This window comes from Saccopteryx bilineata, chromosome 7 (genome assembly GCF_036850765.1).
Source record: "Saccopteryx bilineata isolate mSacBil1 chromosome 7, mSacBil1_pri_phased_curated, whole genome shotgun sequence".
Taxonomy (NCBI): Eukaryota; Metazoa; Chordata; class Mammalia; order Chiroptera; family Emballonuridae; genus Saccopteryx; species Saccopteryx bilineata.
The window spans coordinates 83609739-83637190 of record NC_089496.1 but is presented as its reverse complement, the minus strand read 5'-3'; the positions used below and the strand labels follow the sequence as shown (position 1 = coordinate 83637190).

General features: G+C 38.5%; 1 protein-coding gene across 4 annotated transcripts in view; it reads right to left on the bottom strand.

Moving 5' to 3' along the window:
* Positions 1-26220, bottom strand: part of ZNF518A (zinc finger protein 518A) — a 33841-nt gene extending 7621 nt beyond the window's left edge. Inside the window, exons 1-3 of one of the 4 annotated variants that reach the window (XM_066239084.1) lie at positions 26117-26220; positions 22971-23053; positions 911-1067 (exon numbers count right to left, since the gene is read on the bottom strand). The gene's annotated coding sequence lies outside the window, so the exon portion shown is untranslated. Of the gene's footprint in view, positions 1-910; positions 1068-22970; positions 23054-25852; positions 25936-26116 lie in introns of those variants that run through there. The other 3 variants (XM_066239083.1, XM_066239086.1, XM_066239085.1) reach the window with 3 other exon arrangements.
* Between the last annotated feature and the right edge of the window lie 1232 nt (positions 26221-27452).

The window sequence follows — 27452 nt, the reverse complement described above, 5'->3', positions numbered from 1 at the left end:
TTCATCTAATAACAAAATGACATTATCTACTCTCACAAGTTATCATTACTAACATGTAAAAAGAAAGAGAACAAAATACGTACAAGAAATTAAAAGGAACAGCTCATTCCCCTGAGGTATTCCTAAAGTCTACCTACTACCTTTCTGGTTCCCAGACATTTTTACTGTGGCTTTTTGTCCCTAGAACTCAGAGAGATGGCATCAAGAAAACCCCTGGGTAGATTAGACATTCTTACTATCTCTCTCAGTTACTGGTTTATGTTACTCTAAATAAATGTCTATCTCTATGTCTTAGTTTCTTCATCTATAAAATGAAAACAAAAATAGTACTTTCTCTACTTTTTCATGGAATTGTTGTGAAGATTAAGTGAGAAAACATTAAATGAGAAAATATATGTAACAATATGCATAAAGTGCTAAATAAACTGCAGCTACCATCATTACTGTATATACATATTTAAATTACTGCCTTCTGTGTATTATTTTCTCATTAGACTTAGCCAGCAGATCTATCTCATCAAGCCTTGAAATAATACGATTAGTATAAAGTATGACCAGCCCTTTAAAGTAATCTGGAGAGTTTCCTGCACCAAAATGGAAACTTAAGTAATTTTATTTCCTTCATTTCCCAATTTCCCACTGAAACACAAACTAGAAAAAAAAAGAAAGAAAATCCTACAGAATGGCTAGAAACTAGAAAATATTCAATACACATACTGCAAAGTGTTTTGTAGGAAATGGTCCAGAGAGAGAAGAGTGAAAACAAATGTTGACTGACTGTCCAGCACCATTTTTTAAAGAAGAGGCCTATTATGGGACATTCATTCAAACAATATTTACTGAATATCTATCTACTACTAAATAAAGAAATGAGTAACATAATTCTGTCCCCTCCATCCCCTAAACATACCTTGCCTTGGGAGAGACAGCAAGGGCTTGAGAGGAAGATTGTATAGAGCCCCCTGGGGTAACAGAAGTCTCCAACTGAGGTACAGGGATGAGACGATGAATCCAGAGCTTTGGTCTGGGTCCAGAGACCAAGCAGAGTTGGGAGTTGCTAGCACCAGCTATCAGGAGAGACGTGAAGAAGAAATTATTTCTAAACAAAGATATATCTTCTTATATCCCTGGTTATCTACTCCTGCTTAAGATTTCTGCCCTTTCTCCACTCTAAGCTATTAGAAAATCATTACATTAACTTTTCTCTACCCTCCATCTAACTTAAAAAAAAAAAAGATTTTTTTGGTTTTACTCTTTAAGAATTCATCTCAATTACCAAAGCCTAAGTAGGTTAAAACATCACTGGATACAGTTGCTCAGAAAGGGACAAAATACCTGAAACTCCTCAAAACCTATCTTCTATTTTCCCACTCAGCAGTGATAATTACTGTGAAAGTTACTGTGGAAAAGGAGAAAGGTTGGAGGAAAAAATCAAGTAATCATTGGCAATCTCATTAAACCTGAGACAACATACTGAAAAAAGGTAAGAATATATTACCATGAAAGAGAACAAAGTAGATGGAGAAGAAATAATGATTTTGAAAAAAATTATATTAAGTATTTTGTTTTAAGACTTGAATTTTCAAAATCAAAGGCTCCCCAAATACCTGGCAAAATTATTAGTTGGGGGTGGGGACAAAAAACTAATTATCTAGAACTTATCCTAGTAAAACATTTTAGTTTAAAAGATAAAAATGAAATGTTATATATATTAAAAAAATGGTGGAAAGGGACAGTTAACAAAAAAGATATTTAAATTTTCATCAGAAACTCCAACTTTAATCAGACAGCAATATTAATCAGACATTTTACTAACAATTCAATGAAACTGAAGAAACAGTGAAATTAGAGACAATGAAATAGTACTTATAGAGTTTTAAAAGAAAGGAATTAACCCTATATTCAGCTAAACTCTCATATGAGAAAGAAATACAACTTTAGATATGCACAGATTCAGAGAAAATACTACATATGATCTATTTCTGAAAAAAAGTTTTAAATGAATACTTCAACAAAATCGAATTTCAATCAGAAAAAAAGAACCAAAAAAGGTGAGAATATCTGTCAACAATAAAATATACAAAATAGAAATAAATGTATTTTGTTAATACAATTAAGAAAGCAGAAAAGACTGGAGAATGAAAATATTGAACCATGACAAATAAAAGAAGCTTTAAAGAAAAATTAATATTGAAAAATAGAAGAGGTGACAATAGTAACAAAATTCTAGATACTAGAAAGCAGATAAATAAGTAATATAGGACTTTGCAGACCCAAGAAAACAATCCCAGGCAGACAGCGGGTAAAACTAAGAACTAACCCATTTTACACTTTGAATCTTCAAAAGAATTAGAAACTAACTGGCAGCATCAAGTAACACTAAAATGGGGGAGGAGGAGAAATCTAAAATAAAGAGAAATGTGGAGAAAGCTGCTTGAGTTCTGTTTAAATACTAAGATTCCCTTCCCTATTCCATGCTACCACAGCAGGAGGAGGTTTACTCTCTGCAGAGAGTAAAAGAGGGGATAAGACACAACTGAGAGAGTGGGGTATCTAAGGGTAACAACCAGAGATATTCATAGTGGCACCGTTTATAAAAATCACAAAAGAAAAATAACTAAATGTCCACCAAAAAATAAATTATAGTATTTTCATTCAATGGAATATTAAAATTTTACAATACATTATAAACACACATTTATTAATAGGGAGATATCTAAGAGGCATAAGTGAAAAAAACAGAATAAACAGTAGCTGTATCAGGCTTTAATATATCAGGCTACAACAATCAATATAAGTAGAGATGGATGAACAGACACATGGACCCACAAACACAGTAAAAAGCCAGTCATACACATATAAAATGTTTATAGTGATTACTGGCTAGCCTTAGGTCAGTGTTTCTTAAAGTGTTGTCCTTGGATCACTGTGGCCTCCACTCTGACATAGTGTACTTCCTTATCCTAGCATAAGCAAATAGCTTACATTCAGATGTAACAAGAATGACAATCTCTTTGCCTCTACACCACACTATTATGAAACTCTACTAAACATGGCATGATGCCATGAAAAATTTGAAATTCTCAAACAAAGCAAGTGACTTCTGTGTTAAACTGAGTTTTTCGTGAACAAAGTAGTAAACTTGAGCTCATAAAAAATTGATGATTGTTGCCTGACCAGGCAGTGGCGCAGTGGATAGAGCGTCAGACTGGGATGCGAAGGACCCAGGTTCAAGACTCCAAGGTTGCCAGCTTAAGCGCAGGCTCATCTGGTTTGAGCAAAGCTCACCAGCTTGGACCCAAGGTCGCTGGCTTGAGCAAGGGGTCACTTGGTCTGCTGTAGCCCCATGGTCAAGGCACATATGAGAAAGCAATCAATGAACAATTAAGGTGTCGCAACGAAAAACTGATGATTGATGCTTCTCATCTCTCTCCATTCCTGTCTGTCCCTATCTATCCCTCTCTGTGTCTAAAAAAAAAAAATTGATGAATGTCGAAACTAAAGGTGGAGAAGAAATAAAAGTAAAAGATATTATTCAATGTTATACTTCTCGTAACATACATACCCAATTTCACTGCATAAAAGCTTGTAACAGGCCCTGGCAGGTTGGCTCAGCGGTAGAACGTCGGCCTGGCGTGCAGGGGTCCCGGGTTCGATTCCCAGCCAGGGCACACAGGAGAAGCGCCCATCTGCTTCTCCACCCCTCCCCCTCTCCTTCCTCTCTGTCTCTCTCTTCCCCTCCCGCAGCCAAGGCTCCATTGGAGCAAAGATGGCCCGGGCGCTGGGGATGGCTCTGTGGCCTCTGCCTCAGGCGCTAGAATGGCTCTGGATGCAACAGAGCAACGCCCCAGAGGGGCAGAACATCACCCCCTGGTGGGCATGCCAGGTGGATCCCGGTCGGGCACGTGCGGGAGTCTGTCTGACTGCCTCCCCGTTTCCAGCTTCGGAAAAATGAAAAAAAATAAAAAAATAAAAAATAAAAAGCTTATAACAAAGTTAATGGTAAGCGTAACACTCAGAGAATAAAGAATTATGCGTTAGATGTCACTCATGCTTTAAAAATTCAATTTAAACAAAAAGAAAGTGATTTTTTTGTTTATTTAACAATTAATTTGTAAGCCATGATGTTAACTAAAAAAATAGGTACAGGCAGTCAGTCCCCAGGTTAGGAACAAGATAGGTTGGGTAGGTTTGTTCTTAAATTGATAAAGGGACTTGGTGTCACCAGATTAGCAGCTGTGTATGCAATATTGTTACACAAATAAAATGTTACATGTATTTTATATAGGAAATAAATTATATACAAATAATAATTTGGTTCATGATCTTGGTACACTGTTCAAAGAATAAGAAATGATAAAAACTGGCCCTGGCAGGTTGGCTCAGTGGTAGAGCATCAGCCCAGCGTGTGGACATCCAGCGTTCAATTCCTGGTTAGGACACACAGGAGAAGCGACCATCCACTTCTCCACCCCTCCCCCTTCTTTCTCTCTCTTTTCTCCTCCAGTAACCATGGCTCTATTGGTTCAAGTGCATCAGCCCCAGGCGCTGAGGATGGCTCCATGGAGCCTCGGTCTCAGGTGTTAAAAAAACCCAATTGGGACCACTGCCCCAGATGGGCAGAGTATGAGCCTCCGATGGGGGAGGGGGTGCTTGGTGGATCCTGGTTGGGGCACATGCAGGAGTCTGTCTCCCCTGCCCTCACATGGAAAAGAAGGGGGGAAAAAAACTTTCTTAAATAAAAGAAATGGTAAAAACTGTTAACATATTTTTTTCCATACACTACACAAAGAAATACCTAGTATAATGATGAACATTTTTGCATTAATTAAGCATCATTCTTTTTTAAAGTTCTGGTTTTGATCTGACAAAATTTTATTTACAATTTTTTATGCCTTAACAGTTCTGCTATTTTAACTGCTCTGCAATAGTTCATGAAACATGAGAATTGAGTGCTCCTTAAAAGTGCAGAGACTATACCAACAAAACCACATGAACCTGGTACTTCTCTGGATTTTAGGCCTTATAATTTTGCAAGTTCTTCTCTGGTTTCTGGGCTCTTCAAATTTGCTTGAGTCAACTTTGGTAATAGTATATATTTTCCTTGAAAATAATCAATTTCCTTCACATTTTCTAAGTATACTCCCATAATCATTTTTTTACATTCTATCCCACAAATAAAAACACAATATATAAATATATATCAGTATGACTTAAATGTCCATAAATAGGAAAATGATTAGAGAACACTCACATGAGAACATTATAAAGGAGTATATGTATTGAACTGACTTAAGATATTTATTGAGAATTTTTGTTTTGAAAAAAGGAAGTTGCCGCCTGACCAGGCGGTGGCGCAGTGGATACAGCATCGGACTGGGATGTGGAAGACCCAGGTTCAAGACTCCGAGGTCGTCAGCTTGAGCGTGGGTTCAACTGGTTTGAGCAAAAGCTCACCAGTTTGAATCCAAGGTCGCTGGCTCGAGCAAGGACTTACTTGGTCTGCTGAAGGCCCGCAGTCAAGGCACATATGAGAAAGCAATCAATGAACAACTAAGGTGTTGCAATGCGTGATGAAAAACTAATGATTGATGCTTCTCATCTCTCTGTTCCTGTCTGTCCCTGTCTATCTCCCTCTCTGTCTCTCTGTGTAAAAAAAAAAAAAAAGGAAGTTGCCAATTAAGGCAAGTAATACATTTTTAAACTAGGAAAGAGATCCTCATTTTTATATCAGGAGGAAAGGTCTTATAAGTATATGTTTATATAAACAAAGACAAATCTACAGAAACAGATATTCTCCAAATTATTGGAAACAGGTTAATTTTTTACAAAGGAATGACACCATGGCACAGCAAGAAACAAACCAAAACCACAACAAAGATCATCAGCTCTTCTAGGTACCGTGACTGAAACCAAGTAGCTCAGTTGGTTAGAGCATTGTCCCAATATGCCAAGGCTGTCAGAGCACATACAAGAATCAACCAGTAAATGCACAGATAACTGGAACAACCAGTCGATGTTTCTCCCTCTCTCCCTTTCTCTAAAATTAATCAATCAATTAAAAAAGAAAAAGAAGAGAGCAATGTCACTACCACAAGGCTTTACCGAGGCCTGCCTGTATATTCCTGCTCCTGAATTCTAGGAAATACTGTATCCTGGTAAATAATTCCCCCTTTGCAGGTTATACTATCTTAAACTAGCTTAAATTAGCTCTATTACTTGTAACCAATGACTCTTACTTAAGACATTTAAGTTGTTAGATCAATGGTAACTATTCACTTCACAGAAAAGCAGATGATCCTTTAAAGAGTACTGGGACTTAAAGATGTAAGAAAACATGTTTCTAGACCAGAAAAACAGAATGAAGAAATGCTGGAAAAAAAGCATTACTTTTTCTTATGGCACTGTAGGATCTAAATCAGAGAGACTGTATAATGAGGATTTAAGTTTGAACAGACTATAGAGGACAGATCTGAACTTGAAATAAAAGGTAACCAGGCTCCACTGTTAGTTCTCAAGCAGAGAGAGTTATAAAGCACTATTTAAAAAATATTGGAAATGGTACTTCAAAGCAAGCAAGATACAGTGGAGGAAAAGAGTAAAAATGGAAGTGGGAAAATCAGAGGACTAAATGACAATTCAAATAAAAAGTGAGGGTCCAGAGAACTGACAATGTTAGCATAGATTAGAAATTGCACAGTAGGTACAGAGAAATTTTAAGATAATTCCCAAAGTAAATCCTTGGCATTTTAGTCTTCCTTCTTATTTAAGGAAGACTTAAATAAGTAAATAAAAAAGTACCATTCTTAAGAGTTTTGTTTGCTTTCTACAACAGATTAAGGAGCAAACGTGTTATACAGTTTTTAGTTTTAGTGAAATGGTATACAAAGGAATCTATGCACTATTCACTACATTCCAGTTGCTTAAACATTAAACAAATAACTAAAAAAACTCTGATTTTAGCTTAGTCCTATCTCTGACTCAACATGTAGCTCTAACTTAACCAGTCACAACATACAGATAGGAAAATGATTGTTTTTATTTTTACAAGTATTGCATTTCTTGAGTCAAAAATTTTTTTCTGCAAAGATAACTGAATGAAAAATAGTCATATGAATACATTAATGGGTAAAAAACAAAAGCAGCAAATAGCAGGAAGAGCTTAAAAACCCTAAAACCCTAATTTTCAAAGCAGAACCAATTTTAGTGTCCTCAAGATAGTAACTATTATCTTTTCATAACTTGGAACAAAGATTTGTGTTTGTGTTTTGGGGGATTTTTTGGAAGCCATTTTACCTCACAGGATAATACCTATCATATTTTAAACAAGTGAAAGAATAAATTTTGTAGAATTTTTTATTTATTTATTTTTTGAAGTGAGAAGCAGGGAGGCAGGCAGACTCCCTCATGCGCCCAACTGGAATCCACCCAGCATGCCCACAAGGGGGTGATGCTCTGCCCATCTGGGGCATTGCTCCATTGCAACCAGAGCCATTCTAGTGCCTGAGGTGGAAGCCATGGAGCCATCCTCAGCGCCCAGGCCAATTTGGCTCCAATGGAGTCTTGGTTGCGGGAGGGAAAGAGAGAGATAGAGAGAAAGGAGAGGGGGAAGAATGGAGAAGCAGATGGTCGCTTCTCCTGTATGCTCTGGCTGGAAATCGAACCCAGGACTTCCACACATGGGGCCGACGCTCTACCACTGAGTCAATCAGTCAGGGAAAATTTTGTAGAATTTATATATACAGTGAAAGCTCCTTTCAAATCACTTTGACCTAATGAACAACTTAAACCCAGAAAAGAGAAAGGAAAAGCTGATTATACAAATGTAACAAAGTACAGATCTAGAAATATTCAAAATGCAATCAATAGTACATGTGAGCCACATACCACTCAGGTAGGTGGGCAACCTGGTATACAATTATGAGTATGAATTATAAAGAAAAACTAAAATATAGGTAAGGGGGACCCTGGTCAGTTGGCTCAGCGGTAGAACATTGGCCCAGCGTGTGGAAGTCCCGGGTTCAATTCCTGACAGGGCACACAGGAGAAGCGCCCATCTGCTTCTCCAGCCTTCAACCTCTCCTTTCTCTCTCTCTCTCTCTCTCTCTCTCTCTCTCTCTCTCTCTCTCTTCTCCCACAGCCAAGGCTCCATTGGAGCAAAGTTGGCCCAGGCGCTGAGGATGGCTCCATGGCCTCCGCCTCAGGCGCTAGAATGGCTCTGGTTGCAGCAGAGCAATGCCCCAGATAGGCCGAGCATTGCCTCCAGATCGTGGTCGGGCACATGCGGTAGTCTGTCTGTCTCTCCCCACTTCAGAAAAATAAAAAAATTAAAAAATATATATATATAAGGGGTTGGGGGAAGTAAAAGAGGGTAAAGAGGGAAATAAAATTGAAATACAAATGCAGTTTCTGGTTCAGGTGAACCTTATTTCTTATTACTCTCTGAAACTTCACACTTGTACTCTCTTTCCCTCTCTATAGATAGATAGGTAGACAGACAGTGCTCAATTTAAGATGCTTTCTGCTCCCCTACAGACACACACTTTTGTTTACCTTTGTTCATTCTGTTTCCTTTCACCAATTTGTCACCTCTTCTATCTTAATTCAATACTGGTCAAACTTCCTTTCTAACTCTACTTCCGATAAGGATATGAAACCTTTTATAAAACATACTAATCTCTCACTTCTCTGATTATTCACTTAAAGAAGCTGCTGCTCTCCATTTTATTACAAATTATTTCATAGTTATAGCATTTCATTTTTTCAATTTTATCTCCCAAGATAATTTTTTTTTTTTGTACTTTTCCGAAGCTGGAAACGGGGAGAGACAGATAGACTCCCGCATGCGCCCGACCAGGATCCACCCGGCACACCCACCAGGGGGCGATGCTCTGCTCCTCCGGGGCGTCGCTCTGTCCCAACCAGAGCCACTCTAGCGCCTGGGGCAGAGGCCAAGGAGCCATCCCCTTGCTCCAATGGAGCCTCGCTGAGGGAGGGGAAGAGAGAGACAGAGAGAAAGGAGAGGGGGAGGGGTGGAGAAGTAGATGGGCGCTTCTCCTGTGTGCCCTGGCGGGGAATCGAACCCGGGACCCCTGCACGCCAGGCCGATGCTCTACCACTGAGCCAACCGGCCAGGGCCACTCCCAAGATAATTTTTAAGTTTCTTAAAAACAAGTTCTATCCATTTTTCATTTACATATAAGTGAAAACCTTGTAAAAACTACAGCTGGATACATAAGGACCTAAAACTTTCTTAATTTATTATTTTATTTTCAACTAAAATATATGACTTTCTATGAGTTCAGATTAAATAGCTTTACAGCAAATGCCACAGATCATGCAAACTTTTCGTGGTGCAATAGTCTGATTTAAAATATACAGACACCCACAAATACAGTTAGAATCACATTTTTATTATGTAGGCATTAGGAGAGAAATAAGAAATAATCTGTCCAAAGCGAAATAAAGACCACTGGCTTCAGTACAGGAAGGAGAAAGATTATCCTCATCTCTTGTTCCTTTCTTCTTCTGTTATTTTGCTATGACAGTAATTTAGGAGAAGAAGATATTACTTAAGATTTTGAACATGGGAGGGGGGAATCAAAAGATATACTGCTCCTTGATTGAGAGAACACATAATGCAGTTCCTCTCAGCTTTCTGTTCAATTTTTCTCTGGCTCTCAGAACCCCATCTCTATAGAGAGAAAACAAATTTCACTCTCCAGGCTTCTCCATTTTAGTAAATGGCACCACAATCCATCCAGTTACCAAACCCAGAAATCAAACAATTGTTCTTTCCCTTATTTCCCACATTAATCCCTGCCAATTCTATCTCCAAAATAGATCATGAATTCTTCTTTCCACTGTCATCTCTAACCTGAATTAAAGCAATAGCCTTGCTAACTAGCAATCCATGTCTTCCTCTTGCCCAACCATCCCCCTCTGACTCAATTCTCCACATAAGAGCAAAAGTGATCTAATATATAGATCAGTTTCCCCTGCTTAAAACTCCTTAGTGGCTTTCCAAGGCACTTCAAACTAAACTTAATCTTTGTCAAGACCTACAAGGTACAGTAACATCTGGTCCCGGACCTTTCTCTTCAATTTTATCTCATACCACTCTTCCCATCTGTAAATATATTCCAGAAAGCTACCAAAGATAGTGTCTCAATCCTCAAAAACTCCTTTTCTATCTCAGGCCTTTATGCCTGCTGTTCTCTGCTTGAAATGTTTCCTCTCTCATTCTTTATAAGATTAGGTCCTTTTCATTTTTTTAGGTCTCAGTTCAAATGTTACCATCTCAGAAAGGCCACCTCCAACCTCTAAACCATCCCCTTCTCAAACAGAAAAAATAGTTCTCTATTTTAACCCCTGTGTTTCTTTTTTTTAATACTCTTTTTAAACTGACAATATTTTATTTGTTTGGCAGTTTATTTTGTCACTATCACATGAATAAAAGTTGTATAAGCTTAAGGACCACATCTGTTATGTTCTTTGCTATATCATCAGCACCTACTGCCAGGCTTATAGCTAGTAGCAAATCTTTGCCAGTCTTTGTTCTATTTTTTTTTTTCTTAAATGAGAGGCAGGGAGGCAGAGAGACAGCTCTGGCATGGCCCTGACCAGGATCCACCCAACAAGCCCCACATGGGGTGATACTCTGACCATCTGGAGCCCGCACTCCCAACCGAGCCATTCTAGCACCTAAGGCAAGGCCATGGAGCCATCCTCAGCAGCAGGTGCCAAGCTGCTCCAACTGAGCCATGGCTGTGGGAGGGGGAGGGAGGGGGGAGACAGAGACAGAGAGAGAGAGAGAAGAAGATATTACTTAAGATTTTGAACATTGGGGGGGGGGAATCAAAAGATATACTGCTCCTTGATTGAGAGAACACGCAATGCAGTTCCTCTCAGCTTATAAACAAATATCTCAACAAATAAAAATTAAAAAACAGTTTGCTGTTTAAAAACTATTCTTTTTCATTTTGCAAGAACTAGTTCGAAGTATGCAAACTGAAATCCTAGACAGATGAAAATGCTGAGTTTGAGAGAGAGAAGGGAGAAGGGGGTGGGGGGTAGAGAAGCACATGGTTACTTCTGTGTGCCCTGACCGGGAATCAAACCCGGGACATCCATACACCAGGACAACGCTCTACTGCTGAGCCAACTGGCCAGGGCCCAGTCTTTGTTCTAAACAATAGGAATACAGCACTGAACAAAACAGACAAAAATCTCTCCCCTCATGGAGCTAACATTTCATTGATTATTTAGATAATAAAGTAAGTAAAGTATAAAATATATTCAAAGGTGAGAAAACCTGTGGGAAAATATATAACAGGAAAGAACAGGCAGAACCAGAAAGTTGCCATTTTAAATACTAAGTCAGGGAGACCTCACTTGAAAAGGTCTTTTTTTTTTTTTTTATCAAAACAGCATGATATTGGCAGAGAAATAGACCCTTAGACCAATGGAACAGAATAGAAAGTCCAGAAATAAAACCACATATATATGGTCAAATAATTTTCGATAAAGGGGCCAACAACACACAATGGAGAAAAGAAAGCCTCTTCAACAAATGGTGCTGGAAAAACTGGAAAGCCACATGTAAAAGAATGAAACTTGACTACAGCTTGTCCCCTTGTACTAAAATTAATTCAAAATGGATCAAAGACTTAAATATAAGACCTGAAACAATAAAGTACATAGAAGACGACATAGGTACTAAACTCATGGACCTAGGTTTTAAAGAGCATTTTATGAATTTGACTCTGAAGGCAAAGATAAATGAATGGGACTACATCAGACTAAGAAGTTTTTGCTCAGCAAGAGAAACTGACAACAAAATAAGACAGCCAACTAAATGGGAAATATTTTCAAACAACAGCTCAGATAAGGGCCTAATATCCAAAATATACAAAGAACTCATAAAACTCAACAACAAACAAACAATCCAATAAAAAAATGGGAAGAGGACATGTACAGACACTTCTCCCAGGAAGAAATACAAATGGCCAACAGATATATTTAAAGATGCTCATCTTCATTAGTTATTAGAGAAATGCAAATCAAAACTACAATGAGATACCACCTCACACCTGTTAGATTAGCTATTATCAACAAGACAGGTAATAGCAAGTGTTGGAGAGGCTGTGGAGAAAAAGGAACCCTCATCCACTGTTGGTGGGAATGTAAAGTAGTACAACCATTATGGAAGAAAGAATGGTGGTTCCTCAAAAAAATGAAAACAGAATTGCCTTATGACCCAGCAATCCCTCTACTGGGTATATACCCCCAAAACTCAGAAACATTGATACGTAAAGACACATGCAGCCCCATGTTCATTGCAGCATTGTTCACAGTGGCCAAGACATGGAAACAACCAAAAAGCCCTTCAATAGATGACTGGATAAAGAAGATGTGGAACATATACACTATGGAATACTACTCAGCCATAAGAAATGATGATATCGGATCATTTACAACAAAATGGTGGGATCTTGATAACATTATACAGAGTGAAATAAGTAAATCAGAAAAAAACAAGAACTACATGATTCCATACATTGGTGGGACATAAAAACGAGACTAAGAGACATGGACAAGAGTGTGGTGGTTATGGGGGGGGGGGGGCAAAAAGAAAACTAGATAGAAGGTGACGGAGGACAATCTGACTTTGGGTGATGGGTATGCAACATAATTGAATGACAAAATAACCTGGACATGTTTTCTTTGAATATATGTACCCTGATTTATTGATGTCACCCCATTAACATTAATACAATTTATTTATTAAAACAAAAAAGAAAAGTCTTTTTTGAGGCAAGATTTTAAGGAACTGAAGCAGATATCATTCCAAGAAAAGAAACAGTAAATGCTAACACCCTGAGTGTAGAGTGCGCCTAACATGTTTGGAGACCTGCAACAAGGTCAGCATGACTGGAACAGAAAGCAACAGGGGGAAAGGAATACAGGAGGTCAAAGATGTAACAAGGGGACTGAAACAAGGCTTAACAGACACTTTACGGACTTTGGTTTTACTATAAGTAAGATGGGTGGCCTGATGTGTGGTGGTGCAGTAGATAAAGCATTGGCCTATAACACTGAGGTCACCGGTTTGAAACCTTCAGCTTTCCTGGTCAAGGCACATACAGGAAGCAATTACCATGAACTGATGCATCCTGTTTCTCCCCCCTTTCTCCCTCTCCCTCTCTTTCCTCTTTCTAAAAATCAATAAATAAAATTTTAAAAAAAAGATGGGAAGCTACTAAAGCACTTTATAGTAGAGAAGTAATATGAGCTAAATTATTTTTTTTAAGAAATCCCTTTGCTGCTGTGTTAAGAACAGAGTATTTGAGAGGAAGGTAACAGTGAAAGGCAATTTGGAGATTACTGCACTGCAATCACCAAGGTAAAAGACGATGGTGTCTTGGTGGAAACAATGAGGCATGGTCAGATTGTATATATTTTGAAGACAGAACCTACAGGATTTTCTGACAGACTAAATTTGGTATATGAGAGAAAGAAATATGTCAAGGGTAAGTCTAAAAGCTTTGACCTCAATAACTGTAAGAAGTTAAGTTGCTATCTACTATTAAGATAGAAAATCTTGCATGGAAGTAGTAGATTTGGCAAGTATATCAAGAATTGAGTTTAGCCATGTAGAATCTGAGACACCTAGCTGACAATCAAGTGGAAATGTAGAATATGTAGCTGCATATAAAATAGAGGTCTAGCCTGACCTGTGGTGGCACAGTGGATAAAGCGTCGACCTGGAACGCTGAGGTCGCCGGTTCAAAACCCTGGGCTTGCTTGGTCAAGGCACATATGGGAGTTGATGCTTCCTGCTCCTCCCTCCCTCTTCTCTCTCTCTCTCTCTCTCTCTCTCTCTCTCTCATTCTCTCTCCTCTCTAAAAATTAATAAAAGAAAACTTTTAAAATAGAGGTCTAGCTGTAAGAAAATTTTGGAAGTCACTAATGTGTGCACATTTTTGTATGTATACATTTAGTATACAGAAGTGAATGAAATCACCAGGGGATTAAGTAAACAGAGAAGTCCAAGGCTATATTATAACACTATAGTACAAGGCTGTATTATAACACTTACAGAAAAAAGGTGAGAAAGAACCAGCTGGCAAGACTGAACGTAAATTAGGTGATTGGTATCCTGAAAGCAAAGTGAAGTGTTTCCAGGATCAGGGGTTGATTCATTTTGCCAAGTAAGATGACTGAAAATCAATTACTGGATTTATATAATTTTCTTTACTTATTCTCTGTGCCTAATTAAAGTCAAAATCCATCTGAAGTTATACCTCCCTTTAAGAAACCTTCCTAGGGAGGAGACCTGAAGATGGCAGCAGAGTAGGCAGATGCACAGACTCCCAGCTCACACCACCAAACTGGATTACAAATTAATTTACAAACAATCAGTATGAAAAATCAACTCTGGACTACAAGAACAGCTCTCAAAAACCAAGGAGCAAAGAAGCCAAACTGAGCCTGGTAGGGAGCACCGAGGAGCAGTGAGTCTCCCCTGCTTACAAGAACGGAGGAGGGGGGATGAGGCTGAGAGCCCAGAAGGACTCTCACTCCAAGGAAAAGAGAAGAAAATATCACTCACAGCCACTTGCCTGGGGACCTGGGAACAAGGTGTGTTGAAAGGGCTGGCTAGTCTTCCAAGAGGAAAGGGGGAGGGAGAGAGAGAGACAGACAGACAGACAGTAAGGCGCAGCAGAATGCATGGGATGACCTGAGAAGCTGACTCATCCAGTGCTGGAAGCGGTCATAGCTGGAGGAGGGGTTGATCCTTCCACACAATACAAGACTAAAGTAGTTCCAGGTGACCCATCTCCAGACATCTCTCCAGCTCCAATCTGCTCAACAAGACACAGCTGAAAACAAGAAGTGGGGAGGAGGGGCAGTAACTCAGGTCGCCATGGAGATCTGAGATACACCTATCCCTATTGAAGCTGAGAAAACACCCCGCCCCCTGGAGAGAGTAACTGGCAGATCAAACCTTCAGAGTCTCAGGTTACACCCACCAAATTCCTGGATACAGTTTCAAATAAGCCCCCTGCTGAGATCAGTAAACAAGACTATCACGTGTTAAGAAAACTGAGAAGAAAACAAACAAATCAAGACTTCAAAGCAGCTCTACTAGAAAAGCCAAATTCAATAGTGGATTACAAACAACAGCTGATACCAATCCAAGAAGACCTAGAAATAATACAACTGAAAATTGGAGGCAGACAACACCAAGCCTAGACTCAACCAGCTCTACAAACAATACACCCAAACACACAGACATAATGAGAAGACAGAGAAATGCAATCCAAATGAAACCTTAAGAGAAACCTTCAGGAGATGAACTGAGTGATATGGAAATAACCAAACTTCCAGATGCAGAGTTTAAAATAATGATTGTTAGGATGCTTAGGGATCTTAGAACAATGGATGGTCATTATGAACACCTAAATAGAGAAATAGCAAGTATAAAAAAGGACACTGAAATATTAAAAAAGAATCAGTTGGAGATGACAAATACAATATCAGAAATGAAAACCACAATGGAAGAAATTAAAAACAGGATGGATGAAGCTGAGGTTCGAATCAGCGAGTTGAAGGACAAGTTGAACGAAGGCATGGAAGCAGAACAGAAAAAAGAAAAGAGACTCAAAAAGTCTTAGGAAACTCTTAGAGAGCTCCCTGACAACATCAAGAGAAATAACATCTGCATCATAGGGGTTCCTGAAGAAGAAGAGAAAGAACAAGGGATAGAGATTTTGTTCAATCATATCATAACTGAAACCTTCCCTTAATTAATGCAGGAAAAACTCTCACAAGTTCAAGAAGCACAGAGAACTCCATTAAAGAGAAACCTGAAGAAATCTACACCAAGACACATCACAATTAAAATACCAAAGCTAAGTGATAAAGAGAAAATATTAAAAGCTGCAAGACAAAAAAAGGCTATCACCTACAAAGGAGCCCCCAAAAAGATGACATCAGACTTCTCAATAGAAACACTTGAGGCCAGAAGGGAATGGCAAGAAATATTCAAAGTAATGCAGAACAAGAACCTATAACCAAGACTACTTTATCCAGCAAGGCTATCATTTAAAATTGAAGGAAAAATAAAAAGCTTCCCCGACAAAAAAAAAAAAAAAACACTTAAGGAATTCATTACAACCAAACCAATGCTGCAAGAAATATTAAGGGGCCTGTTGTAAACAGATCAAAGGGGGAAAAGAATATAGCAAAAGAGGAATACAACTTTAAAGAATAAAATGGCAATAAACAACTACATATCAATAATAACTTTAAATGTAAATGGATTAAATGATCAGATCAAAAGACATAAGATAGCTGCATGGATAAGAAAACAGGACCCATACCTATGCTGTCTACAAGAGACACACCTTAAAAGAAAAGATGCACATAGACTGAAGGTAAAGAATGAAAAAAAATATTTCATGAAAATGGAAATGAAAAAAAAGCTGGGGTAGCAATACTTGTATCAAACAAAATGGACTTTAAAACAAAGGATACAGTAAGAGATAAAGAAGGCCACTACATAATGATAAAGGGAGCAATCCAACAGGAAGATATAATTATTATAAATATCTATGCACCTAATATAGGAGCACCTAAATATATAAAGCAGACTTTGATGGATATAAAGGGTGAGATCAACAGCAATATTATAATAGTAGGGGATTTCAATACCCCACTAACATCACTAGATAGATCCTCAAGAAAGAAAATTAACAAAGAAACAGCAGACTTAAAGGACACACTAGATCAACTCGATTTAATAGATATCTTCAGAACCTTTCACCCTAAAGCAGCAGAATATACATTCTTTTCAAGTGCTCATGGTACATTCTCTAGGGTAGACCATATGTTAGGGCACAAAGTAGTCTCAACAAATTTAAGAAGACTGAAATCATATCAAGCAATTTCTTTGATCACTATGGCATGAAACTAGAAATCAACCACAACAGAAAAACTCCAAAATTCTCAAACACATGGAAACTAAATAGCAGGTTGTTAAATAACGAATGGATTACTAATGAGATCAAAAAAGAAATAAAAAAATTCTTAGAAACGAATGATAATGAGCATACAACAACTCAAAATTTATGGGACTCAGCAAAAGCAGTGCTGAGAGGGAAGTTCATAGCACTACAGGCATATTTTAAGAAGCCAGAAAAAGCTCAAATAAGCAACTTAACCTTGCATCTAAAAGAACAGCAAGTAAAGCCCAGTGCTAGTAGAAGGAAGGAAATAACAAACATCAGAGTAGAAATAAATGACATAGAGGCTAAGAAACAATACAGAGGATCAATAAAACCAGGAGCTGGTTCTTTAAAAAGGTAAACAAGATCGATGAACCTTTAACCAGATTCACCAAAAAAAAAAAAGAGAGGACTCAAATACACAAAATTAGAAATGAAGAGTGGAGAAATAACAACTGACACAACAGAAATACAAAATATTGTAAGAAAATACTATGAAGAACTGTATGCCAAAAAACTAGATGAAATGGACAAATTCCTTGAAATATACAACCTCCCAAAAATTAATCTAGGAGAATCAGAAAATCTAAACAGACCAATTACAACAAATGAGATTGAAACAGTTATCAAAAACTCCCAAAAAGGAAAAGTCCTGGGCCTGATGGCTTCACAAGTGAATTCTACCAAATATTCAAAGAAGAACTAACTCCTATCCTTCTCAAGCTATTTCAAAAAATTCAAGAGGAAGGAAGACTTCCAAGCTCCTTTTATGAGGTGAGCATAATTCTGATTCCAAAACCAGGCAAAGGCAACACAAAGAAAGAAAATTATAGGCCAATACTCCTGATGAATTTAGATGCTAAAATCCTCAACAAAATATTAGCAAACTGGATCCAGCAATATATGAAAAAAATCATACACTATGATCAAGTGGGATTTATTCTGGGCAGGCAAGGCTGGTACAATACTCGCAAATCAATCAATGTGATTCATTACATAAACAAAAGGAAGGAGAAAAACCACATGATAATTTCAATAGATGTAGAAAAAGCATTTGATAAAATCCAGCACCCATTCATGATCAAAACTCTCAGCAAAGTGGGAATACAGGGAACATATCTCACCATGATAAAAGCCATCTATTACAAACCCATGATAAAAGCCATCTATGACAAAGCCATCATACTCAACGGGCAAAAATTAAAGCAATCCCCTTAAAATCAGGAAAAAGGCAGGGGTACCCCCTGTCACCACTCTTAATTCAACATAGTCTTAGAAGTCCTAACCAAAGCAATCAGACAAGAAGAAGAAATAAAAGGCATCCAAATTGGAAAAGAAGAAGTAAAACTGTCATTATTTGCAGATGATATGATATTGTATATAGAAAACCCTAAAACCTCAGTCAAAAAACTACTGGACTTAATAAATGAATTGGCAGGATATAAAATTAATACTCAGAAATCAAGAGGCATTTTTATACACCAACAATGAACTGTCAGAAAGAGAAATTAAGGAAACAATCCACTTCACTATTGCAACCAAAAAAATAAAGTACCTAGGAGTACATTTAACCAAGGAGACTAAAGACTTGTACTCGGAAAATTATAAAACATTGATAAAAGAAATCAAGGAAGATACAAACAAGTGGAAGCATATAACATGCTCATGGTTAGGAAGAATAAACATCATTAAAATGTCTATATTACCCAAAGCAATTTATAAATTCAATGCAATACCAATTAAAATGCCAATGACATACTTCAAAGATATAGGACACATATCCCAAAAATTTATATGGAACCAAAAGATAACACGAATAGCCTCAGCAATCTTGAAAAGGAAGAATAAAGCAGGAGGTATCACACTTCCTGGTATCAAGTTATACTACAAGGCCATTGTACTCAAAACAGCCTGGTACTGGCATAAGAACAGCCATATAGATCAGTGGAACAGAACAGAGAACCCAGAAATAAACCCACATCTTTATTGACAACTGATATTTGACAAAGGAGGTAAGAGCATACAATGCAGTAAAGATTGCCTCTTCAACAAATGGGGTTGGGAAAATTGGACAGCTACCTGCAAAAAAATGAAACTAGACAACCAACTTACACTATTCACAAAAATACACTCAAAATGGATTAAAGACTTAAATGTAAGCTGTGAAACCATAAGCATCTTAGAAGAAGACTAAGAGGCAGTAAGCTCTCTGACATCTCTCACAGCAATATATTTGCAGATTTATCTCCTCGGGCAAGTGAAATAAAAGACAGAATAAACAAATGGGACTTATCAAACTAAAAAGCTTTTGCACAGCTAAAGACAGAAAGAACATTATAAAAAGACAAACTAAACTACACAATGGGAGAACATATTCGACAATATGTCTGATAAGGGGTTAATAACCAAAATTTATAAAGAACTTGTGAAACTCAACACCAGGAAGATGAACAATCCAATCAAAAAATGGGCAAAAGAAATGAATAGACACTTCTCCAAAGAGGACATACAGATGACCAATAGGCATATGAAAAAATGCTCAACATCACTAATCATTAGAGAAATGCACATTAAAACCACAATGAGATATTACCTCACACTAGTCAGAATGGCACTCATTTACAAAACACAGAATAAGTGCTGGTGAGGATGTGGAGAAAAGGGAACCCTCCTGCACTGCTGGTGGGAATGCAGACTGGTGCAGCCACTGTGAAAAACAGTATGGAGATTCCTCAAAAAATTAAAATTGAACTGCCTTTTGACCCAGCTATCCCACTTTTAGGAATATACCTCAAGAACACCATAGAACGGCTTCAAAAGGAGAAATGCACTCCCATGTTTGTGGCAGCATTGTTCACAATAGCGCAGATCTGGAAACAGCCCAAGTGTCCGTCAGTGGATGAGTGGATTAAAAAGCTTTGGTACATATATACTATGGAATACTACTCAGCCATAAGAAATGATGGAACTGGATAACATTATACCAAGTGAAATAAGTAAATCAGAAAAAACTAAGAACTATATGATTCCATACATAGATGGGACATAAAAATGAGACTCAGAGACATGGACAAGAGTGTGATGGTAACCAGGGGGGAGAAGGGGGGTAAGAGGAAGGGAGGGAAGGGCACAAAGAAAACCAGACAGAAGGTGATGGAAAACAATTTGACTTTGGGTGAAGGGTATGCAACATAATCAAATGTTAAAATAATCTGGAGATGTTTTCTCTGAACATATGTACCCTGATTTATCAATGTTACCTCATTAAAATTAATAAAAATAGATAAATAAATAATAAAGAAAACAAGTAGAAAAATTTTAAAAAAAGAAACCTTCCTAGACTAGACCAGCCCTAATTAATTTCCTTCCTATCAGATATCAGTCTTAAAATCCATACTATACAAGAGAGCATTTGCTTATCTGTTTTAGCTGTTTATGTTGTCTTTCACGTACATTAATCTGGATACCTTAATTAAACTATAAGCACTTTAATGGTCAAGAACTATTATTCTTACATATTACTAAAATGCACTGATTATTCTCAACACATGCTTGCTGATCTGTGTAATTTAAGTATACAAACATGTACTATATTAAAGAAAGTCTACCATCCGCTCAGCCTGGTATGCATAATCCTTGACTTACAGGCAGTTGCACATACTTGTACAAAGCAGACAATAAATGTTAGGTTGAGCAAAGGAAAGATTGCATGCACACATGAACGATGAATGGAGAGCATCTTTTATAAGGTTGTGGAAAAGGACAAACTGTAGATGGATGTAAATGATCAACTTGAAGTTACAGGCCTTAAATTCATTCTGCTGCAATACAATTCAAACTAATTTATATACAGAATTTTGGCCCAAGGGACTGGGAAAGACACTACAGTAGCTGACAAAATTAAAAAATAAATACTGATATCTCATAACATAGTTCCTGACTGAAACAGGCATTCTATCTCCATCCATCTCCCATTTCTATATGACATCACTCTTTCCTACTACAGATGAGGTTCTCATACATGCAGAAAAGAAAATGTCACTAGCACCCTCCAAAATTAACAACTCAGAGAGAGGGGAGCATTTTTCTGCTTGCATTCATAATCAATTTCAAAAGATTCTGATTGGCTCTGCATGAGTAACAGGTGATCACTGCTGTACCAAGAATGACTAGGCTTGGACTAAGAAACTGTAAGACTGACTGATAGTCCATCAACCACTCACAACAGAAAAGGGATGGTTCCCCAAAATGAAGAGTACTGAATTGACAAAAACTATAGATAGACAGATCTTCTACCAGACACAACTTCCGACAACCTGAATTTTAACTTGTGATGATATTAACCACATTTTAAAATTATCTAACTTTTTAAAGGCCAGTATTTATTTTCAGCTATTGCCATTACCACTTCTTGAAATAAGACTCATGTGAAGGCCACAATTTTCTTAAATTTCAAGTCACACACCTTCATTCTAATATTCTGACACTGGTTTCATGCAGTCATATCAATAAAAATTTAAAATTTTTAGTCAGATTTTGCTCAGTTTTTCAAGATGGAATAATCCAAATAATTTTGGTTAGTAATCATATAGCAGTCTCTTGTCATTAGATCTGAAGCTTTCATTCTTCATCATACTGCTTTTTCTGGGTACTCTGGATCGAACATAGTAAGCATTCGTATTTACATTTCCTATTCCAAATTAATATGTTGTCTGGCCTGTGGTGGCGCAGTGGATCGAGCGCTGACCTGGAATGCTAAAGTCACAGGTTTGAGACCCTGGGTTTGCCCAGTTAAGGCACATAAGAAAACCAACCAATGAACAGAGTGAAGCAACTACATCTTATTCCTCCCACCCCTCTTCTCTCTGTACAATCAATATATAAAATCTTAAAAAAAAATTTTTTTTTTTAAACAGAAAACAAATTAGTACAGTACCCATGTGAACTTCATGTGGTAAGAGGTCAAACAAATGCTATATAGGAAGAAATTATGCAGGTAAATGAACATAAATGATAACCTGGGATCTCAATTCAGCTTTGTTGGTCTCTACTCATGGTAGTCGTTAGACATAAACTTCTAATAAAATTAAACATTCATGCCTTTATGGAAAATGGCTCTGAAAAGAAAGCCATCTGCTAATAACATGAAACTAAAGTAATAATTTAATTTGTATTGTCTACTTTGGCTATTTCAGTAGTTACATACATATTCTTAATGCTAATTTAAGGTTATACTTATGTGTATAAAGCTTCAAAATATCTTCCTACCATATTTATTCCACTGTTTATTACCCAAAAGCCCTTAATGCCATCTTTATATTTTGAAGAATAATATAGTTAAAATCATCTGTGGCTCTCTAGTGAAATGTTAAGTAAAAAACAATTAAATCCCCCTGGTCAGTTGGCTCAGTGGTAGTGCATCCGCCTGGAGTATGGAAGTCCTGGGTTCAATTCCCAGTCAGGGCACACAGGAGAAATGACATCTGCTTTTCCACCCACCACCAACTCTCTTGCCCTCCCACAGCTATGGCTCAATTGGTTTGAGTGAATTGGCCTCCTGTACTGAGAATGGCTCTGTGGCCTCTGCCTCAGGAGCCAAAGCTAGGGGGAAAAAAAAAAAAAGGCCCCCTTGCTGAGCAATGGCCCCAGATGGGCTGAGCATAAGGCCCCTAGTGGGCTTGCTAGGTGGATCCGGTCAGGGTGCATGCAGAATCTGTCTCTGCCTCCCCTCCTCTCACTAAAAATAAAAAAGTAAAAAATAAAAAACATTTTTAAAAAGCCAATTAAACCAAAATCTACATTTTCTGCTCACATAAAATGAAAAGCCATGTATTTATTCAAAAATAAAATTATAACTTATGAAAATCAACATATACACAACTATTTTGTCCAAGATTAAAATATATTAACTTGGTACTCATCAGACTATAAAAAACAACACTTCAATCTTTACCATACCTCTTTTTTCAAGGAAAAGGCACACAATTTAATGTTCAGACAAAGCCACTATCAGGAACAGTGATGGAAAGGAGAGATGATACCTGGAAATGAAGACCAAGATTTTAAAACTCTGACTGCAAAAACTATTAGTAAAATAATTTTATACTCGCAATTCAGTTATGTTTCATATTCAACTTATGTGTATAAATTAAGAAGAAAAATAAACCTCTCTGCACTTTGGCAAATAACTTATCAGTACTCAGTGACAATGTCACGAATTACAAAAGTCAGAAAACACAAAGCTTAGATGGGAGCTTAAAATCAATCCAATTCAATATCTTCATTTATTACAATATAGGAGAATATTCTCCAAAGTTAGAAAGCTGGAACTAGAATCTGGATCTAATTCCAACCCAGCTATCCCACTACAATAATTCTCTTAATACAGTTCTGATCTAACATCGCATGAAAATTTTTCACTGCGTGAAGCCAGTACACCACACAAAACTGAAATACTCATAGCCTACACACCTGCATTGGATAATTAATAAAAATGCCAACTTTATTATAATTTTTTTCTTTTGTGTATAGTGCTCTGTCAAATAACTTTTAGTAGAGTACCTGCAGGAAACTGGGCAAGATTCAAGTCTTTTATCACTATAAAGTTGTACAAAATTATCTAAAGCACACAATGTTTCAGTAACAATTCCAAACAGAAAAGTAAATTAAAAAGTACATTAAAGGACATGGATAAAACATATTTTAAAGTCAAACTGTACATTTATGCTAAAATATATTCCCTGTGAAGTTTGAAGACATAAAAAGTTTTGAGATCACAGTGTATTATTACCAGAGAGGACAGAATTTGAAGTGTAATAATGATAAAAACCTCAAGCATTTAAAAAACTTATGTGTAATCAGTGCACAACAGGTATCCACTCAGTACAGGAGGCCAATTCACTCAAACCAATTGAGCCATAGCTGTGGGAGGGCAAGAGAGTTGGTGGTGGGTGGAAAAGCAGATGTCATTTCTCCTGTGTGCCCTGACTGGGAATTGAACCCAGGACTTCCATATTCCAGGCGGATGCACTACCACTGAGCCAACTGACCAGGGAGATTTAATTGTTTTTTACCTAACATTTCACTAGAGAGCCACAGAGGATTTTAACTATATTATTCTTCAAAATATAAAGATGGCATTAAGGGCTTTTGGGTAATAAACAGTGGAATAAATATGGTAAGAAGATATTTTGAAGCTTCATACACATAAGTATAACCCTAAATTAGCATTAAGAATATGTATGTAATTACTGCTGTCCTTTAATTCTTCCATAAAACTAGATCTAAAGTGTTTTGAATCAATATTTATACTTATTTTGATGGCAACAATAAGGAAAAATTTGAATACGCAAAATAGGTTGTTAGATACCTATATTTTATCCTTCCCTCCCCTTTAGTAGACAATTTTTCTAGGTAAGGGACTCATATTTTTGAGAATTTTAACAAAAACTAACACAGTCTACTTACCCTCCCTATGAAATGTTAACATACTAAAAATGTTAATGCAATGCAACGTCTTTATGAGTTTCAGAATACAGTTTTGCTCAAAGATAATGAAGCCACTTCTATTGATTGGCTATTAAACTCTGAAAAAAACGGTTGGGTATTTCACAGAATCAATTTTAATGGTTTCTACCTATTCATCCCAAGGATGTTAACTTCAAGGTACACTCAAATCCGATCCCTTGTTGCATAAAAACCGATTCAACACTATAACTAGGCCTAAGACACAGCTTCTAAGTTCATGCCATGAACTACCCTAATGTACAGTTTGGTGTCTTCCTGTTTCACCATTGTGACGATCACACAAACAACATTCTTAAGAATTTCTTCAACACTGACTTTATTTTTCTACGGATTTTTGAACTTCTAATAACCAAACATACCCAATTAATGTTTTCGCTAAAAATACCTCACAAACACTAAACACCTCCAAATTCAACCCTAAAAAAACGGAACCATCTGCATTTTTAACTTCAAAGCTATCCTATCTGTTCTGTTGGTCTACTTAAGAGTTCTGACCCTCTACCTTCTATACATTCACCCTATACATTTTCAATTACCCTAGCTATTTAGAAAGAGCCTTCTACTTGACAATGAAGACAACCATGTTAAGAAGATACTCAAAATGGACCCTACAAGTGAGACACCAGTTACAAAGAGATCCATCTGCCCCTGGGTGTGGTTGAGGCTTGCAGGGAAGAGCGCCTTTGGCCAACTCCAAGGAAGGAACGCGCGCCACAGAGCTGAGCACATCTGCAAGAAAAGACCTCCAAAGACCAACCACTAGACCCACAATGGGGACACTGTCGAGTTGGGGGTGCCGTGGGGCTGCAAACCTACAGGTCAGGGGTGCGCTCTGAGGGGTGCCCGTACTGTCGCCACCAGCCCCGAGACGCGCCGAGTGGGTGCTTCGAGCGCCGCGCGCCCCGCGCTGTCCCAAACCCCGCGCCCGATCCGCCCCTTCCTCCGGGGTTCCGCTGCCCCTCAGGCGCGCGGAGGTACACTGTCGCCGCGCTCCCGCTCCAGCTCTAGACTGAGGGGACAGTGACAAGTTGCAAAAGCCAGGACATAAAACAAGCATAGGCTAAGCCAGCTCTACCAGCCTGCAAGAGAACAGACTGAAAGGACCCACTTCCCTAGAAAAACTTTGAGGCAACTTAGGCAACAGCAGTGAATGGTCGGGACTATTTAACAGGCGTTTCCTATCTTAAGAGGCAGATTCCTGAACCGGTTCGGGGTACACTGACGCCCCACAAATTCGCCCTTTGCTTGTCTGGCTGGCCTTCTAGAAGTCCTGGCATCCTAATAAATCTGAACGGCCCGCTTTCAGGGAATACCTGTCGTGGTCCCCATTGCCTGCGAGTCCCTGATGGCGGCCATTACACTTCCATCCGGGTATTGCCGAAAAGCCGACCGCCGCGCTACCGGGAGCGCTGGCTGCGGCGGATGGATCCGCGCTGCACCTGGAGAAAGCGGAAGAGGACGGAGGCCGGCAAGGCCCGCGCCTCTGCCTGGTCAGACTAGGCCATTGAGCGGGGCTGGCCGCTGACCTCTCAAATTAGCGTGGCTGCCCTGTGACTCACTCATCCCCGTTTGCTCACCAGTAGCTGGAGAGATCCTACTTCCAATGGAAGGACAGACAAGCATCCGGTCTATGCTCTTCAAAGTAGACACCAGAAACAGGAACTGTGCTACTGACAATCCCTTACTGACTGGGAATGGTCTCACTCCTAAGATTTTAATCTATTTCCGGCTTTGCAAATGGTGTCTCCCCACCCCTTGCTTTTGACACGCAGGTTTTTGCGACCTTTGCAGCCCATGTCAATGAAGAAAAATGCCACAAGCAGTTGTGGAAGACATAGTGAGCTCCAAACGTGTACATGTTTAATAACTGATCGGAAAACTATATTTACAACAAGGGAGTCTCTCATCCCCAACCAAGAAATCCCTCCGCATCAAACTACATGGCCGGACAAAGAGGTCAAAGAGTGCTTTCCGTCAAAGTTCAGTATGGCTTCTGGTTCCTACTTTGCAACATTTCTGAAATCTAACTTATTGACTTCACTTTTACACAAATTATTTTACTTAAGAAAGATGTTTTGGGCCCTGGCCGGTTGGCTCAGTGATAGAGCGTTGGCCTGGCGTTCAGGAGTCCCGGGTTGATTCCTGGCCAGGGCACACAGGAGAAGCGCCCATCTGCTTCTCCACCCCTCCCCCTCTCCTTCCTCTCTGTCTCTCTCTTCCCCTCCTGCCCCCGAGGCTCCACTGGAGCAAAGATGGCCCCCAGCACTGGGGATGGCTCTATGGCCTCTGCCTCAGGCGCTAGAATGGCTCTGGTTGCAACAGAGCGTCGCCCCCTGGTGGGCGTGCCGGGTGGATCCGGTCAGGCGCATGCGGGAGTCTGTCTGACTGCCTCCCCCTTTCCAGCTTTGGAAAAATAAAAAATAAAAATAAAAAACCCTGATTTATATCTGTTTTCCCTAGCTATCACTCTTTCATGGTCAAAAGTGTCCCAGTTTGTACAATAATTGTATGCTCACTGCACAGTGGATAGAGCGTGAGACTGGGATGCTGAGGACCCAGTTTCAAGACCCCGAGGTCGCCAGCTTGAGCACGGGCTCATCTGGTTTGAGCAAAAGCTCCCCAGCTTTGGACCCAAGGTCACTGGCTCAAGCAAGGGGTTACTCGGTCTGCTGAAGGCCCACGGTCAAGGCACATATGAGAAAGCAATCAATGAACAACTAAGGTGTCGCAATGCGCAATGAAAAACTAATGATTTATGCTTCTCATCTCGTAAGAGCAAAATAATCTCAGAAATGTTTGACCTGTCTTGCTGTTGCTCAGAAAAACTTCCTATTAAGTTCTTTAATGGAAGAAAGTCAGGAACAGAATCATTATGGTGAACTTCAAGCTATACAGCAAAAAGAAAATAGCTGC